Genomic DNA, 12,387 nt, shown 5'->3' on the forward strand with positions numbered 1-12,387 from the left:
CTCTGTGTGGCAAATAATTGCCTTGGCCAAAAAGAATAGTTGAAATTCTAATTCTATTAAGTATAATATATGACTAATGCAGTATAGAGGCTACTAAAACACATAGGAGATGGTAAGTCTTCACCTTCTGATTCTTTTGGAGGGTGATGAAGTTAATCGGCTAAGTTAATTGACCATGCTAAATAAGTTAGGAAACTTCATTTATTTAACATTTTTCTTAATGAAATGTACCATTGATATCCTTTATTATTATTTCAGTGTGATAAGGTCTAAAAAATTCTTAGTCATAGAGCAAATTAATGATTTAAAATGGCATCAGGGATCCCTGGGTGGCGCAGCGGTTTAGCGCCTGCCTTTGGCCCAGGGCGCGATCCTGGAGACCCGGGATCGAATCCCACGTCAGGCTCCCGGTGCATGGAGCCTGCTTCTCCCTCTGCCTATGTCTCTGCCTCTCTCTCTCTCTCTCTGTGACTATCATAAATAAATAAAAAATTAAAAAAAAAAAAAGAAAATATTTAAAAAAAAAAAAAAAAAAAAAAAAATAAAATAAAATAAAATAAAATGGCATCAAATAAGAATCAGAAGGAAAGAGGAGGAAAATTTGGATTAACAGAAGCTAATATTAAGGAATATGGAATTTCTAAGACATAGCAAGCTTATTATCAGTCAAGAGTCAAAGTAGAAATTCCACCTAACCTGGAAGTAGCAATTTTCCTTCTCCCTGGAATATTCAAGGATGGGCAAAGTAGGAGCTTGGAGGTAGTATTATAAAGGATATGTAAATCTTTTATAAATGGTTGGCTATCATTAATCCCTCATGTATTATAAAATGATGAAACTGTCAACAAACAGTAGAGCATAAATGCTTTATCATTTTACCTTCTTTTAAACATTTCTCTAAAAAAAATGAAAACATAACCAAAAGTTAGAAAAAACAATCATGTAGCTGATATGTAAGTTCCTACCAAGTTTAACAACCTAAATTCTTAATAGAAGTTAAGGTGAATATTTGCATAGCAATCTTCTCAATTGTCAGCCATTGTCTCTTTCCTTTTGTTTGTAGGCCCCAGCACAATACCCTCCTTCTTCATAGCCATCATTTTGAATATTAAGAACCCTAGGACATGATTATGGAGGTAAGCTGGAACTAGTGACATTTTATAGTCTTCAGAGGTATCAATGGTGGTGTTAAAACTAGAGAAAACAAAAACAAGATATTAAAACAAAAAAGCAGGGATGCCTGGGTGTCTCAGGGGTTGAGAGTCTGCCTTCTGCTCAGGGCACGATCCCAGAGTAGGGATAGAGTCGCACTGGGCTCCTTGCAGGGAGCCTGCTTCTCCCTTGGCCTATGTCTCTGCCTCTGTGTGTATGTGTGTGTGTGTGTGTGTGTGTGTGTGTGTGTGTGTGTGTGTCTCATAAATAAATAAATAAAATCTTAAAAAAAAAAAAAATGAAAGCAGCCCCAGTTTAGGATTGGAGCCTGGTGTAACTCTCCTAAAGTGTGGTTATTTATCTCAATGTTTCCAAAAGGAAAATGTCCTGGTATGATGAAGGGAGCAAGGATTTGGCTTGGAACACTTTTGTTTGTGTTCTGGTTCTGAGGATTACATTCACATGACCTTGAACTATTCCTTCTTTTATTTTTTTAAACTTCTTTTTCTCAAGGACAAAACGGGTATATGATGACACTTCATCAATTCATAGAATCTGTGAGCTATTAAAAGATATATTACATTAAAAATTAATTAAAATTGCTGTAATTTACAGCTGCAGCCTGCCCTGCCTCTAAATCTGTGCCCAATATTATTTAAAACTTTATCTTCTAAAAATGTAATCTTTGGAGCCACTGCATCAATAATATCTGGGAAATTGTCAGAAATGTAGAGTCTAAAACCTCACCTTGACCTACACAACATCAGAATCTACATTTTAATAAGATCTCTGTATGGTCATAACGCAATAAACTTTGAAACTTCCTAGGGGATTCCGACAAGCAATGAGAATGGGGACAGCTGCTCTAATATAATACCAATAATAAGAAATGGAAGTATTTCCAATTTGATTTTAAAATGTCAATTTTACCTAAAACAATATTAGATGTTCTAAATTCTATGCAAGTTTCAATATTTCACTGAAAACTAAAGCAGTTTTTTTGGAACTAAAAGAAGACTGTCTTGCAATTCAGAGATGAAACTGTTCTAGAGGATTCCATTATTTTTAATTGCACATGGAGAATTCATTCACCTTGAATTCCCTGTTGCCATTAATGACAGAACAAAGAATCTAAACTTGATTCCATAAGCATTATGTATCGCTGAGTATATTAGAGCAAGGAGGAGGAATATACTAAAACTATTATTTGGCAAAAATTAATTTGGATGAAATGAATAGAGTATAGTTAAGCAGAGAAGTGGTGGAACTGATGTCTTGGTGATAGACTCTGGAGAAATATGAGAGAGAGACCCTACGAAAAGGCAATCGATAGATTTGATGCTGGGTTGGATGAGACACTAAATCAGGGAAGGAGGGGGGAAAACAGATGCAAGTTATCAGAATTGGATTAGCAAGTAAAAGTGCTGAGCAGTATGTGACAGTGCTCTGTTGTTGCCCATTTGTTTGCTGGATCTGTTGTCATTCTTCAGGAAGTTCGGCTTAGTGCATGTTTTGCTAGGTTTCAGTAGGGATGTTAAAGATACTCTAGCTATGTTAAGTTTGAAAGACAATAGCAGTTAAATTGAAAAGTGACCAGGGGAGAAAAAGAAGACAATAGAAGTTCATTCAATCCATTTTTCTATAATGATTCGGTATTTTTTAATTCTCCAAAGTAGTAATAAAAGTAATCCCTTGATATGTAATTAATTTGGCTAGGAGATTTGAAGACATGGAAATAAAGGAATTTGTTAAGAGAGTGGAATGAAATATTGGGAAATAAATACAGTTCCTTGTATGCATTTAAGGAAATAAGGGTCAAACAAATTTGTGTTCATGAGCTGTTACTTGACCACATCATGAGCACTCAGTGAGACAGCCCCTAGAGATACAAGTACCAAGCCAGAGTCCCTGCACTCTACAGCTTATTATCTAGTTTTAAAGATGGATGTAAAAACAAGCAAGCATCAGTCAGAATATCATTTCACAAAGAAGTGTTGTGAGTGGATGGGTTCCTCAGGCCTATCAATACCAGCAGGTCCATGGCACCTGGAGGGAGAAGGATCTAAACAATGAAGAAGGCCATTGAGGAACTACCAAATTAATTTAGGATGAGAAATAAAAGTTTGAGGAAAAAAAGAATAGGGATAGCAGCAATTTACTGCAATACAGAGTCTGATTGTGCAAGTTGTATAGAATGATACTGGTGAAGCTATTTACTGTGAATGATTTTAACCATGGCAGGTTTTGGTCAGGGATCCTTTGTCATCAAAACAAACCCAAAGGTAAATAAGGAGAGAATTTCGTTAGACAAAGTCCATTGCTTTGGGAGAACACTTAAATCTCAGAAATCTGCAAGTTTCTCAAAATCCAATAGAAATGGCTTTTCTTTTACAGGCTAGAGAGAATTTAGCAAAGATCAGCAGAAACTTTTGAGGGGAACTTAAGCAAGCAATGAGAGATGGCCAATAGGGTGTGACACAAAGCGCCTACTGTGGCTAGCCCATTCTCTGGAACATCTGATAAAGGGCACACTCCATCTTTAGTGCTTGTTCAGGCTTGGGGGAAAGCAGAGCTCAAGGAAGGAGAGAAGCCTGATAAATATTTAATTTGGCAAATAGGCGTCTGTGAACACTTAGTCAGTCTCAGAGGATATCTAGATGCAGTTTGAAAAGAAGTGTTAGCAATGTTTGATATTTAATTCAAATTTAATAAAAATAATATTTCTCTTTCTCCACAGGCTTGGTGGAAAGTCCTATTTGCTTTCTTACTCAAAATGATTCTTCCTAAAGAAAAATCCTTTAATCATCTAGTAACACTTATTAGCCCCAATACACCACATACACCCAAAGTATTTGTAAAATTATGTTTTGGAATTTAATTTTTTAAATTGCATTATATTATGCGCTATATCACAATTTAAAAATAATTGGATCGATCATAATTTCTAGATTTTCCGTAAGAAAAAAGAAATCTAATCAAATAATGTTACATGGACAACACACACCAGAGATTAATGATCAATATTTTGAAAATAGTAATAGTAGTCTCTGAACTATTGGAAAATCTCCTTTTCTCCTCTGTGTTAATAACATCATAAAAATGTTTAAAAACTTTATGCAAAATAAATTGATTATCAAGCATATACAAGTTCTCCCATTGTATTTGTTTCTGGGGTAGCCATTACAGATTATCAAAACTGGTGGCTAAAATCAACAGAAATGTATGCTCTCACGGTTCTGTTGGCAGAGGCTTGCTCTTTCTGACAGTTCTAGGGTTCAAGCTTCACCTCTACCTAGTTTCTAGCAATTTATTGGCAATCCTGGAATTCCCTGGTTTGTAAATGTGTTATTTCAATCTCTGCCTCTCTTGTCTGCAAGCAATCTTCTCCTTCTGTGTGTCTCTCTTCTTATGAAGATACCAGTCAAATGCACTACTTTTTGTTTGACTGCAAAGAATCCTGTCATTGCAGTTTCCCTTGTAGTATTCCATTCTGTTTATTTCCCCTTGGCCTCCTTCCTTTCGCACTCACCTAGGCTTCACCTTGGATCATTTCAAATTTTCTCTTCATATCACATTGACTCCCTGCCTTTGACAATCCGACCTGGAAAAGCCTAACCCCGGAAAATCTTTAAAAATCTACTTCTTGGGACCCCTGGGTGGCTCAGTAGTTGAGCGTCTGCCTTCAGCTCAGGGCATGATCCTGGGATTCTGGGATCAAGTCACACATCGGGTTCCCTAAACGGAGCCTGTTTCTGCCTCTGCCTGTGTCTCTGCCTCTCTCTCTGTGTGTGTGTCTCTCATGAATAAATAAATAAAATCGTTTTTTAAAAAATCTACTTTTGCCACTCCTTTCCCTGGCAGCTACATTATAAAGGATAAAAAAAAAATCTCCCAACTATGTAATTGTCCCCTTTTAGCTTATGTTTTCTATTCTTTACTAGACACTCAGAACTGTTCATCAAACATTTCTTTGTTGGCGTTAGTTAGCTGTAATTTCTTTTTTGTTCTTCTCAAACCAAAGGCATTTGGTCCTGTTAATTAAATCTTCCTGATCAGAAGCCTCTTTGTTTCTCTTTCTTGAACTACTTCTATATATTCTACACTGACTCCCTTTTCTCAGAATTAATGCTGATATTCTCCAGGGTTCAGATCTCTGCCTCTTTTTCTTCTGTACACCTTCTTCCTCTATTATCTTGCCACTCTGAGGACTTAATTCCCATCTATTGTCTGATGGTGCCCAATGGTCAGACACGATCCTGTATTTCAGCCTCCAAATTTAGACTGACATACCCAATTGTATGCTAGACATCTCTGTATTTTTATATTTCCCAAATTACAATGTAGACTTTGTGAATATGTGTTCACTTGAATCTCTTATCCACAGAATGTATCCTTTGGAACTCACATTTTGTAGCAAATTTATCAGGTCTCTATTTTTTTGTTATATTAAGATGAAACAGGAACATTATTATTTAATGTAGCTGCTTTTGCAGGTAACTATATAGGCTTCTAGGATTTGAGCTCTCCCCTGGGACTCACCGGACTCTAACTTTTCTCATTTGGATAAGTTAATTATTAGAGACTTTTTCCTACTAACTGGAGTAGTTAAAAAAAAAAAAATTAAAGTGGAAAAAGGTAATATAAAACCTCAGCAAGTACTACATCCTTAGGACACCGTTCTTAATGAAATTGCATTGGCTCTTCATTGAGTACATGCCTTCTAAATGAAACACCCTTTCATTTTCAAGGACATGGAATTGAGTAATGGAGACAATGTACTTTATTTCTCTCTTTATTCCCAAGTTGTAGGACATGTTCTTGCTCATTAGTCTTCTAAAACCATCTCCTGTTCGTAGAGTATGAGAATATAGTTAACATAAAAATACTATTTTTGCTTTTATCATTTCTTCTTACTTCTGTTAAGCATAATTTGTGCCCTTCCTATATCATTAAATTAAAAGGAAGAATCAATAATGCCTATACATTTCAATTTTCCAAGGTAAAATAGGGATACAGTTACATTTAGCTTTATTTTTTACACTTCTTCATTTAACTGACAATAGCTACTTGTCAATTTCCAAATGTCTTATATATATTTAAAGATATAGTCTCTTCATTTCTATATTACTCTCCAAAGGGTCACATAACTCATATATTCCCAGTGCCTTTACAACTAACTGCTGTTCAGATGGTTAAATGGAAAAAAAAAAAAAAGAAAGAAAGGAAATAGAGATAGAAGGAAAGAAAAAGTAAAAGAAAAAAAAGGAAATCTGGTCAAACATACCATAATCCATTTCAAAATAACTAGTACAGGGTGTAGTTTTCTTTAAAAAGTATTTTTGAAGGGTTAATGAATAGTTATGAAGGGTGTAATAAAGATTATGCTCATTGGGATAAACCTATATATCTATAATGTTTAGGAATAGCTTGTGAAGATTATTGATATAAATTATCTAGTTGCCCTCTTCAGACATAGACCCTTTTCTCTCTATTAGCTGAAAAGGGACTAAGGGATATAATTTCTGGTCCGACTCTGGAAACATTTCCTTAAAATATGTGATACAAAATCAAATTTCAAATTTAATTTTGAGTTCAAACCAATAGGCAAATAGCATATTATTGAGTCTAGCATATTTAATCAAGAATAAGTAGAAATAATATTCTGTTTTCATTATACTTAATCATCCAACCAAAAGGAATTAAATTAAGGAAATGAATTTGTTTAAAGAGGTGGTGACAAGAGTTATTTTTCTATCACAAGCAAATATGTCACCAGCCTCCCTTGAAGGACATGAGCCTTCCAACACCCAAACTGAGTGGATTAAATTTCACATGGTAGGATTCAATTTGTTAAGTGTGACATGAATAAAGTTCTGACCTCAAGGCATATATTTTGTTGAAGACAAATTTATCAAATCAAATCTCTCAAGACATTAGATTTTGGTAGGAGCTATATTTATTTTATTGTTATAAAATGCTAAGACAAAGACGAAATAGCAGGAAATAAGTATTAATTTAATAAGTCAAAATAAATATGGTCAATAGTCAAATATTAATTTCAATAGCTAAAATAAGTAACAAGGCTCCAATCTTATTTCAATATTTACCTCCAAATATGAGAAAATGGAGTTAATAAAAGTTTGGATTTTCCTTTTCATACAAGGATGTCCACCTTGCACATGAGGTTTTTAAAATATTAAAGATAATATTTTATAGAAACACATATAGCATTTCAATTCATATCTACACTTGCTTTATTCTAACAGTGTTTTCTCTCATTGACCTCCTTTGTGGAAAATATTGAGACCATTAGATCATCAAACGCTTAGTTAGACCCTTCTATATAACTCAGCCTAAATCTGAATATTAGCCTTCCCTCCAGTCTCAAAGATATCTGGATTTTCCTCTACTTCAAAAGGAACTTCTCTGCCTTTTTGTTTCCTACTCAACCTATTTTTTTTCTTAATGATGGTAACAATGATAAAAGTAAGAAAGACAATTATAAATTCTAAAATTTACTGGCCAACTTTACTGTGCAGTGTGATTTATATGCATTTTTCACCATTTTTTCTCAACACTATTACTATAAGATCTTGCAAATGAGAAAAATGACACTGAAAGAGATTAAGTAATTTGCACTTGAAAGTCTCTTTTATTCAGTTCTGTTAGTGGTTTTTCTTGGAAATTCTCCTCATAAATCTCTTCATTTAGTTATTTCTCTGAGGTACTTTCCTGTACTCATCTTCTTTTTCTCATACATAACATTAATGTTCTATAAGTTTCTGACCTCAGTCTCTTGATCTGATTGCATTTTCCCTATATCATCTTACCCACATGAATACCGTGTATATCTTAGGACTCCCAAAATATACTCAACTGTCTCCTAAACAGCTCTGCATATTTGCTTATGTCCCAGAATAGTAGGTAAGCATCTTGAGGGCAGTGTCAGTAACTTTCCATTTGAATTCCCTGTACTCTAAACTATATTTTATATCTAGCTGCACTCAAAGATTGTTTCAAATTTGTCATTTCACATCTCTATATTGTAGGAGAATGAGACACCTAACTTATTTGGGGCTTAAAAATATACTTGAAGAATTTGTCAGAGACTCTGCAGCTTTGGGTTTCTCTCATTAGTATGAACTGATAATTAAAGATCATTGGAGGAGATTTAAAAAACATAAAACAGGAAAATGCATTATAAAACTAGGCTATGGGTTACATCCTTAAGGTTTCTTTGAGATATCAACATCTCTTTGTTGAGCTTTCTGAATGCAACACCTTGACATTTTCAAGAGCATAGCATTTCGTCTTAGAGGAAAATGAATCATCCCTTCTTTATTTGAGGATAGCAACACAAATTCTGACCTATGACTTTTATAAAATCATCCACTGGTCATGGCACATAAGATCATAGATAAAATAAGAACACCATTTCTCTACTTACAATTGCCAGATATGATTTCTTAATGTCAAACATTATCCACATAATTCCTATCTTGTTAAATATAATTCAAGTATACCTTACAGAATAATGACACTATAATTTAGTATTCCAATCTAAAATGTAGAATGTGTTAAATCTCAATGTGGTTTATAAACATTTCTATTTATATGAAAGTAGGATTTGAATTTTAATTCCAAATTCCTTATGTTCACTTTATTCATATGTTCCTTCTGATCTCGGTAATGTGATCTCAGAGTCTGTAACAGTGCTTAATATCTGTTGTTTGAAAGAATAGAGGAAGAAATACAAAAAGGAAGAGAGAGAGAAAAGAATGAAGAAAAACTTAAAAGAAAAAGAATATAATCAAACATATTGCAATAAACCTTGAACATGACTTAGTAATGCACATTTATTTATTTATTTTAGAAAGAGAGAGAAGTGGGGAAGGGTAGAGGGAAAGGGAGAGAGAAACTCAAGTAGACTCTGCCTGAGAAGCCAAGGCAGGGCTTGATCTTACAACCCTGAGATTATGAGCTGAGTAGAAATCAAGAGTCAGACACTTAACCAACTATACCTGCCAGGCACCCGAATAATATATATTTGAAAACTCAGTCTGATTTAATAGGTATTTAGAGGGAGCCTATCTAGCTACAGTACTTAGAAGTCAAATGCAAAATAATTTATTTGAATTATTTAGCTGCCTTAGATATTGATATCGATTTTATTTTTTATGATCCAAACAAAGGATACTTGCCAAAAGGGAGAATAAGCTGCTAATGTATTGTTGTGAGTACTTGTAAGCTTATTTATTGTCTAAAAAGTCTAATATATATTCTGTTATAATTATTATATTTTTAACCTCAAAATATATTATCTCTTGGCTTACATAAATGGTCTTTTTGAAAAACTAACTATTGTTTTAAAGTTTGACATGAACTTTTCTAAATTATTTTATTCTTATATCTAAGTTTTACCTCTTCTCTATATTTTTATTTTCAGCATTATAGTTTCCTTTTTTGCATTATTAATAGCACACACTAGCTACTCATTCTTGTTTTATTCAATCACTGTATTTAACTGATTTAATTGTTTAAAAGGGGCATTTTCATTTTTTTTATGTTTAAAATTTTATCCTGCAATAGGTTTTTTGAAAGCCAGCAAATAAGATTTTTTGGTAGGAAAAGATCACTTTCTTCTTGATTCTAATTTAAATATAATATCAATGAAAAGTAGTACTATGTTTGTATTTTTTTCTTACATCATGACATTGCTGAAGATTCTGTACAGTGCCTGTATTTTGGAAAACTTCATTACGATATTCCTTTTTTAAAAAGACCTATTTACTTGAGAGACAGAGAGAGAGAGAGAGAGAGAATCAAAAGCAGGCTCCACACCCAGCACACCATTAGACATGGGACTTGATCTCATGACCCTGAGATCATGACCTGAGCTAAAATCAAGAGTCAGATCCTTAACCAACTGAGCTACCCAGGGGCCCCTTCATTAAGATAGTCTTAATATTTCTATCCTGAATAGTACCCAATGCTCTTAATATAAGTAAATGATGAAAACTGGCAGAGAAGAACAAACTAAAATAATGGATGGGTCATTATTATTTCTTCATGTGTTTGATGATTAAAATTTTTTAATAACCAAAAGGAGTAAGTGCTATTGCCCACCAAGAGACATGTTCAAGAAAGTTCATAGCAGTGCTATTCATAAAAGAAAAAAAAAGCAAACAAACAAATGTCTATCTGCAGGAAAATAGCTGATTTACAGTTACTCAAACAATAGGTTATTTAGACAATGGAAATAAAGCAATTATCACCTCATGTAATAACATGGATGACTCTTACAGACATGAGTGAAAGAAACCAAGTACAAAAGAAAATACATACTGTATAATACCATTTGCGTGAAGTTCAAAATCAGGTGAAACTACCATGATTTAGAAATTATGACAGTAGTCATCTTTTGGATGGATTATTGAAAGGGGTTAGAAGTGAGCCTCGGAGGTGCTGGAAAGGTTCTGTATCTTGACCTAAGTGGAGGTTACCCAGGTAAACACATATATAAAAGTTTTCCCATTTTAAACCTGTGAATGGTACATACATTTTTCTCTTTATGAATATCTCTTAAAAATGGCAGGACGGGAGCCTGTTAGCAGAAATGTAATACTTCCATTTTTAGGTGCACTATGTTTCTATACTCTTTTATCATTATTGACATAACAATATCAGAAGAAACCCATTTCTTATTCTCTGGCATTTTTAATTAGAAGAAATAATGAGAATTTTGTAAGTTTTATAATTACAGAATATCCCTCACATTATCTTTTTAATTTTCATGTGTCCAATTCAAATGTGGTTCATTTTCACAGATAGTAGATCTAAATTCACTTGCTTACAATTGAGCTACAGAACTATAGCAAATGATCCCATATTAAGGTTTTACCTTCTTTTTCATAAACTAGTAGAAAGAAGTTAACGATTTTCTCCAATCCTATTTCTCACAGTAGAGAAACATTATTCTACAATTTTTGATTGCGTGATAGTTTGCCACTTCTTCCTTTAAATATTTCTTCAATCTGTTTTTTTTAAATAATTTTATTTATTTATTCATTCATGAGAAACACAGAGAGAGAGGCAGAGACACAGGCAGAGGGAGAAGCAGGCTCCATGCAGGGGACCTGACGTGGGACTCGATCCCAGGTGTCCAGAATCAGGCCCTGGGCCGAAGGGAGACACTAAACTGCTGAGCCTCCCGGCTGCCCTTCAATCTGTTTCTCAATCATCACCCCATGCCATCTCTACAAATGAGCGCTTACTCTTACTACCAATCTATTCACACAGTCTTCAATGGCTATCCCATCTGCTATTTTCCCCTCCTTCAGTCCTTTTCTATGTTGATCCCATGGTGAATAATTTAAAATACAATTATTCTCAGCTTAATGTCTTCCATGCTGCCTGCTGACTCCAAAATGAGATATAGATAGACTCTTAGCTCCTGTGGGCCTGTACCTCAGCTCCCACCAATCTTTCTCTCGAACTCAGCTCTTTGCTCTTCTCCCACACTACAGCCTCCCTCATTTTTATGTCAGAGTTCCAATACCTCCCATTTCCTCACATCCTTGTTTCTGTAATTATCCTCATATTGTAGGATGGGGCACAACATTTCCTCCAATCTTTACCTAGATGTCCCCTGCTTTACTAGTTTAGGTGATAGGAACATTTCAAAATCTCATAACATTTTTAATTTTAACTATATTTTCTCCACAGCATTTTGGCTCACCTATCTTGTATAAATTCATGAGAAATTCAGCTCCTTGAAATCAGGGAATATAATCTTAATTTTGTTTGTATCACTAGTTTCACAACATTTTGGGACACAGAATGATCAATACATGTTTAAGGAATGAGTGAGTTAGCACTTTATCACAGCTACTTATTAGGAAGCAAATAAAACCAAGTGTCTGTTTATTACCTTTATTCTTGTTCTGGTGGTTACAATGTCTATAGCTACATGAGAAAACTTAGAGGAGAAATTCTTACTAATCACGTTAACAGTACCTAATATATTTGTGATCTGGACTATGTTTTTATCTATGTTTATTAAATTATATTTTTCACAAATTTGTCCTCAAATTAGCTTAAAAATTTCCTGAAGAAGACCAAATATATTTTTACACACACACACAGATATATTTGGCTGAAAATCAAAACTGAAAGATTGCTCAATAAAGACAGAGTACTTTTATTTTTTAAAATTTTATTTAAATTCAATTTGCC

The sequence above is a fragment of the Canis lupus genome, chromosome 13 (genome assembly GCF_011100685.1).
Source record: "Canis lupus familiaris isolate Mischka breed German Shepherd chromosome 13, alternate assembly UU_Cfam_GSD_1.0, whole genome shotgun sequence".
NCBI classification, from domain to species: domain Eukaryota; kingdom Metazoa; phylum Chordata; class Mammalia; order Carnivora; family Canidae; genus Canis; species Canis lupus.